This window comes from Sciurus vulgaris, assembly GCF_902686455.1.
Source record: "Sciurus vulgaris genome assembly, chromosome: 8".
Taxonomy (NCBI): domain Eukaryota; kingdom Metazoa; phylum Chordata; class Mammalia; order Rodentia; family Sciuridae; genus Sciurus; species Sciurus vulgaris.
Genome location: NC_136468.1, coordinates 15200634 through 15208317, shown reverse-complemented (window position 1 = coordinate 15208317; position 7684 = coordinate 15200634).

The window sequence follows — 7684 nt, the reverse complement described above, 5'->3', positions numbered from 1 at the left end:
AAATGGGAATTCATGTAAAACACTGAACATTGTGCTTCACACTATAATTAGTACTTACTAGATAATGTAAAAATAAAGGTGTCAGGATATCCCAGCTTCCTTCTTTCTTTCTTTTTAAATGTGTCCTTTAAAAAAAAAAAAAAAACACAAAAACAAGTATGCCTTTGCTGGGCCTTCCTCTTGCTCCGCAGGCTCTACCCCTGAGCTATGCCACCAGTCTGTACAAGTCCTCCACTTTTTTTTTTTTTTTTTTTTTTTCAGTACTAGAGATTGAACCCAGGCTAAAGCATATTTAATTCTATGTCCCCATTAATGCCCACTATCCATTCAGATGCAGCATAGTAAATCCTGCTCTTACACACACAGTTTTTCATTAAAACTTAAATTCTATTTCTGTTTAGTCTGTCTACTGTGAAAAAGCGAAAATCAACCTGTTGATAATTGTACCATGGTGTTCCTAACAAGGACAGGGGCAAAGTCAGTAGGAAACAGTGTTCCTCCCAAGGCCACCCCACAGCTGCAAAATGGCTAGTTCCCTACTTTTGAGTAACTACTATCTTTTTAATGAATGAATTCCCCTGTCCCGCTATGACATGGAGTATGGGGTTGGGTGGGTTCTTTGTCTTGTGAATTCAAAGAATGAAATCCACAGACAAGGGTAAGTGTAAGGTAACAGGATTTATTAAAGTAATAGAAAAGAGAGGGAGGAAGGAAGGTGAAGACAGAATTAAGGACAGTTAGTTAGTGTAGAAATAGGGGATGGGGTCAATTGAAGGAAATGAGCCATGAAGCCATCTGCCTCCGGAAGTTGGAGACTGCCCCTGGGAGAATGGAATGTCAAGGATCTCTGGTCCCATTGATTACCAAACTTACCTGCCTTTATCAAGGACCGCAAGCAAGGAGCTGCTAACTGATGCCCCCTGGGCCCTTACCTGGCTGAATCACCTTGGCTCTCCCCCTGCCCATGGCTTCTCACTTAATGCAAAACCAGGCCTAGTCACTGTAGGCAGGAAGAAGAGATAAGTGGGGAGAGAACTGGAGAACAAAAGAGACCTTAACCTATAAAAGGTGTAGGGTGCGCTCACTTCTCGGGACTCTAGAACATCAGCCATGGCCCCCTTCTTCCTGCCGGGAGAAGTCTGTATTATTACCTTTAAATAAAACCTGCTTAATATGCTTGCCTTGGTGCGCTTCTCTAGCGTTCAAACTTCAACATTAGAGGGAGCAGAACTCATCAGCGGTAAACGGCAGTATCAGGGAGGATGAACAAGAGAAAGAAGAGCTACCAAAGTTCCCCAGGAAGACCTGCTCATGGGCATCTGTTGCCTGTGGGTTCATATGATACGGTTAAGGGGCAGTGAGGTGGCCTTGAAGACCTTAGGCTAGAGATTTTGAAAACAGACTTTGAGTCCATTCATACCAGGGCACCTGGTGTTCATGCACCCCAGCCCAGTCAGGTTACCATGCTGCAGTTTGTCCTGCTTTGGAGAGGGTCTGGACCCTGAGTCACAGATGTTTCTGTAATTTTTTTAAAATCTTTTTTTAGTTGTTGATGAGCCTTTATTTTATTTATTTACACAAGGTGTTGAGAATTGAACCCAGTGCCTCAGACATGCTAGGAAAGCACTCTACCACTGAGCTACAACCCCGGTCCCTCAGTTGGGTTTTTAAGCATATGCTTGTATCTGTGGTCTCTCTGCTGTTACACAGGACTCTGACCTTGATGGGACCCAATGTCCCAATCCACCTAGCCCAGCTTCTCTCCCTATCTCACCACTGAATTTGTCCCTGTAATCTTAGTGACTCAGGAGGCTGAGGCAGAAGGATCACAAGTTTGAGGCCAGCCTCAGCAATTTAGTGAGGCCCTGTCTCAAAACAAAAAATAACAGCCAGTAGAAGGGGTTGGGGATCTAGTTCAGTGGTAAAATGCTCCAGGGTTTGCAACAGCTGTCCACCTTGTGCTTTGAATGTAGCCTTTGATGCTCTGCCACTGCAACTTAGTTTTAAATGAACATGTTTCTTTCTCTTCCTCTCCCTGCTCCTCCCTAATCTCTCCCCATTCCTAATCTCAAAGGAAACAGGATTACCCTTTCTTCCCAGTCCTAGGCGGAGTTATCTGTCCTTGAGTTCACATCCACCACAGGAAGGAAGTAATCCAGACTGAGGGGATGGCACGGAGAAAGCTCAGAAATGACTATCTCCCAAATTAACAAGTGAATTACAACTTCCAATGGAGAACTCGGTGGAATGTAGCTTCGAATCACCTCTTTAAAAGCCCTGTTTCCCACTCCCCAAGTCTAGCCCAGATGGGTTAATGTAAGCAAGTTACATCGTTCTTTCCCAAATTCTCATTACTTAAAAGAAAAAAAAAAAGAAAGAAAAGTCAGTGGCACCGGCTTATAACCCCAGCTATTCAGACTGAGACAGGAGGGTCATAAGTTCAAAGTCAAGGTAACTTAGCAATCCCCTGCCTAAAAATAAAAAGTGTTAGGGATGTAGGTCAGTTTTAAAGCACCCCTGGGTTCAATCCCAGTACCAACAGGGGAAAATAAACTTCCCCGCTTTGAGAAAAAGGGAAAAGAACTTTTATTGGTCTGCTAGCAAAGGAGAAACTAAGGAACTCCTGTCCGCAGTCAACCGCGTTTTTAAAGAAGTGACTCAAGGCTACACTCCAGTGTTCTCCTTGAAGTTGTAATCCACTTGCTAATTTGGGAGATGGTCCTTTCTGAGATCTCCTGGTGCCATCCCCAAGGTCTGGATTACTTGGTTCCAGTGGTGGGTGTATACTCAGGGACAGACAAATCCACCTAGGAGGGGAAGAAAGGTTTCCCTGAGATTAGGGAGGAGCAGTGGCCGAGCAGCAAGGGCTGAGGGCTGTTCAAAGCACACGGTGGCCCGCCTTGCAGAACAGCACTCTCAGTTCCGTTCCCAGTGGTGGGGGTGGGAGGCAAAGGCCTTAAAAGCTTGAACCACAGGCCTCCCTGTTAGGTAGCGAGTGAGCCAGAAGGGAAGGGCTGGGGAGGGGCGATGAAGTTTCCTTATCTGACAGATGACCCCCTGGAGGATGGGCAGGACAGGCCCAAACCTCCCCCAGTCCTTTAAGCAAATCTATTGTTTCAAGTTCTTGTCACACCCTACCAGGTGGCCTGGACCCTCCCCTATCAACGAACTATCGCACCTCCCATCAGCCTGGCAACCAAAACATCCAGACCTTCAGGAAGAAATCTTGCTGAGGGCTTTTCAAAGGTTAATAAACTAATTAAGGGGCTGAAGCCAGAACTGGGGACAGGCGGTTAGTGTAGAAATAGGGGAGGGTCAGATCAAGGAAATGGAGGCCCTGAAAGCCATCTGCCTCTGGAAGTTGGAGCCTGCCCCTGGGAGAATGGAATGTCAAGGACCTGCAGAGCCCATAGATAACCAAATTTACCTGCCCTTGTCAGGGACAGCAGGGAAGGAGATGGTAATTAATGTCCCCTGGGCCCTTGCCTGGCTGAATCACTTTGGCCCTCCCCCTGCCCATTGCTTCTCACTTTTTTACATCTCACCTGCAAAACCAGGCCTAGTCTTGTAGACAGGAAGGAGCGATAAGGGGGTCAGGGGGAGAATTGGAGAACAAGAGACCTCAGCCTGTAAAAGATGTAGGGTGCGCTCACTTCTGGGGATTCTAGAACAGCCATGGTCCCCTTCTCCCTCCCGGGAGAAGTCTGTATTATTACTATTTTAAATAAAACCTGCTTAGGAGAATTGTAAATTCAAGGACAGCCTGGGCAACTTTGACTTTGTTTCAAAAAAATAAAAACAAAAATGTTTGTGTGTGTGTGTATGTCATATTCCTGCTCCACAAATGTTGTAAGATACTTTCTTCTGGAATCTAGTGTTTTTATTTGAATATTTTTGACCCATAGAATATTGTTTCAGGGTACCAGGGGAAGGGAAGAGAGAAGGGGAGGTACTGGGGAATGAAATTGATCAAATTATGTTGTATTCATGTGCAAATATGTAATGATGAATCCCACTTTTATATATAATTATATTTCATCAATAAAGTTTTTAAAAAGGAAAAATAAATAAATAAATAAAACCTGCTTAACATGCTTGCCTTGGCGTGCTTCTCTAAGGTTCAAACTTCAACATTAGAGGGAGCAGAACTCGTCACCAGTGAAGGGTGGTATCAGGGCAGGAAATTAAGGGGCAAGCAGGACTCCCCTTCTCTAAATCCTCCAAGTCTGTGAGCACCACACCATCTCCTGGAAGCATTCCCTGAACTTCCTAGTCAACGCTGTCAGTCAAGAGGACCTGGGGTGGGGGGATTCTGGAAATTTCTCTGAGACCCTCAATAAAAGTGCAGGGTGTGCCACCCTTCTCCTGAGAGGACCGTCTTTTTCCCTTTCCCGTATGTCCCCTTCCCCCTTTCCCTTCTGATAAACTTGTGCCTGTTTCTCCTGAGCAACTTGTCTAAAAACTTTCTGGTATTATTGCAAGAAATGGGTGAAGGGGAGCCTTTGAGGTGGCCTCAGTTTATGGCAGGCCTCACCAGTGGGGATTGGGCCAGGGCGCTTTGCCACTGAGTCACATCCCCAGCCCTTTTCATGCTTTGTTTTGAAACGGGGTCCCACTAAGTTGCTTGGGACCTCACTAAATTGTTGAGACTGGCCTTCGAACTTGCCATCCTCCTGCCTCAGCCTCCTGAGTCGCTGGAGTTACAGGCCTGTGCCGTCATGCCTGGTCATGTCTCACTCCACTTCACCCTTTGAATATAGCTCTGAGGCTTATTTTTCAAAGGGACATGTTTTCCTTTTTCTCTTCTCACTCTCCCCTTCCCTAACCTGGGGACAGGGAACAAGATTACCCTGAGCTATCCGTGCTCCATAGGAAGGAGATATCTGCCTGAGTATCTAGGGAGTGAATATCTCCCAATTAACAAGTGAATGTCAACACACCTTCAGGCACCCTGGGACCCCTGTCAGGGCACACCTGGAGTGTAGCCTTTGAATAGCTTCTTTAAAAGCCCTATTTTCCTGCAGAATCACAGCCTTTAGGACAAAGTCCCCTGCGTTTCCCCTTTGGTAGCAAAGCAATAAACCTTCTTTTTTCCTTTTTCTCAAAACCGTGTCCTCATTATTGAATTGGCATGGGGACAAGGACCAAACTATCAGCAACAAGGTTGGCCTCAAATTAGTGATCCTCCTGCCTCAACCTCCCCGAGTCACTGGGATTACAGGCATGGACTACTATGGCCCGCACATTTTTCAAATTTAAAGGAGCAGATGGGAACACAACAGTCAAATTACCCAGTTACAAAACAAAAAGTTTAATTAGTTGTTTATCCTGTCTTTCTGGTGATTAACCCAGGAACGCTGTACAGCTGAGCTACATTTCCATTTTTTACTTTATATCTTGAGACAGAGTCTTGCTAATTGGCCTGGAGCTGGCTATCTTCCTGCCTCGAGCTCCCTTCCCATGACACTGAGATACAGGCATGCCACTGAGCTTAGCAAAAGATCAAGGCCTTAGTAACCTCGGGTGGAGAACGCTTTTATACCTGTACCAGGAACTCACACTCTTCACGTTTGCATGTGACTGTCCAGTGAGTGGCTGAGAGCAGGGTTAAAGACTTGGCATCTCCGTGTCCACGTGTGTCCGTCTCCTTTGCTTATGATTCCAGCCACAACAGGTCTGATCTGATAAACACCTAGCGATGAATCAAAGCTACCCCCGCCCCACACACACCAGCGGCTTTCTTATCACCAGCAAAGCCCCTGCTGACCAATCTGAGACCAGGATAGAAAGACCACACCTGACCAAGGTCCCCTGCTTTGCTGCTGGGCAAACCCTCCAGCTATGCAGATCTTCCACCCTTGCCCTCTTTCTCCTTTCTATAAAACTGATACCGCTGTTTATCAACGTGATGAGTTCTGCTTCCTCACAGGTTGAAGTTTGAACATTGGAAAAGCTGCTGAGGCAAGCGTAGAAAGCAAGTTTTATTTAAAAAGTAGTAACAGACTTCTCCCAGGAGGGAAAAGGGGGCCACAGCTGGTGTCCTTGTATTCCAAGAAGCGGGCGAGTCCTGCCCCTTTTATACGTTTTAGATTTTCTTTGTTCTCCTGGCCTCTTTGCATCCTGCCTACCTGACTGGGCCTGGATGACTCCTGACCAAAAGGTGGGCCAAGGGTGGGGATGGAGATGCCCAGGGTTCCAGACAGGAAGTAAGTGAGCCAGGAGGCATGGATTAATAGCCCCGGGTTAGGAGGAACAGTTCTCAGAGAGGTCACCTTGATCACAGGTCATAGCAGGGGAAAGTGCTCTGACTTTGGCCAGGAGTGAGGGGGATGTGTCCTGAGTATTAACATTCCATTCCCTTTGAATCAGCTTCCAACCTGACCTGGATTGCCTGTCTTTAATTCTTGCTTCAAAACTCCATGTCGCTGTGCACAGTGGAGCAGACCTGGAATCTCAGCGACTCCAGAGGGGAGGCTGAGGCAAGAGGATCGCAAATATGATGCCAACCTCTGTAGTGTAGCAATGTTAGCACGAAAAGACTGGGCAGGATGCAAACCTCATGGATCATCTCAGCTGTTTATTCAGGAACAAAGTTCCACACAGGAACAGAGGATGCAGGGATGAAATGGTGCCCAGTGGACCCACTTTCTTGGTGGAAAATGACACTGAACAAAAAAGGGACTGAGTTTATAGAAGTTATTTTGAGGGGTGGTCTAGTGAGCATATGAGTTTTCTTGGGCACTCAGGAATTTGAACTTTTTGGGTCAGGGGCCTATGAGCAGTGTCTGGAGAGGATTTACTTTAGAGATGAACACCTCCTAGAGACTGTTACTTTAGGGGTGATAAAACATCCCCTTCCTGTCTGCAGGAAGGAAAACATTTGTCTCGGGAGATGAAGGCTGTCAATGCATGGCCTTTTTTTTCACTCCCTTTTCCCAGGCTACATTATCTTGGGGATTTTATTTTATTTTCCATATCTATTAAGCAAGACCTGTCTCAAAATGAAAAGGGATAGAGATGAGGCTGAGGTTGTAGATCAGTAGTAGAGCACTTGCCTAAAGCTTATGAGGCACTGGGTTCGATCCTCAGCACCACATATAAATAAAAATGATGGTATTGTGTTCATTCATAATGAAAAATATGTTTAAAAAGGTGGGGTAGGGATATAGAGCACCCCTGAGTTCAATCCCCAGTAGGAGGTAGTAACAAAGTTTAAATGATATCATTGGGATTGACCCTAATCCAACATGGCTGGTGTATCCTTATAAAAAGAGATGCAGACACAGAGGGTAGACCATGTGAGGACACCCGGAGATGGCAGTCATCCGCTAGCCAAGGAGAGAGACCTCAGGAGAAACCAGTCCTGGGATGCACTGCTTTTTGGACTTACAACTCTAAGAATCACCAGAAAATTAATTTCAGGCTGGGTGTGGCAGGGCACACCTACAACCCCAACAACTCAGGAGGGTGAGACAGGAGGATCACAATTCTGAGGCCAGTCTCAGCAATCTAGCAAGACCCTAAGCAACTTTGCGAGGTCCTATTGAAACCAGAATTGGGGACAGGCAATTAGTGTAGAAATAGGGGAGGGTCAGAACGAGGATATGGGGGCCATGAAAGCCATCTGCCTCTGGAAGTTGGGGGCAGCTCTGGGAGAATGGAATGTCAAGGACTGCAGAGCCCA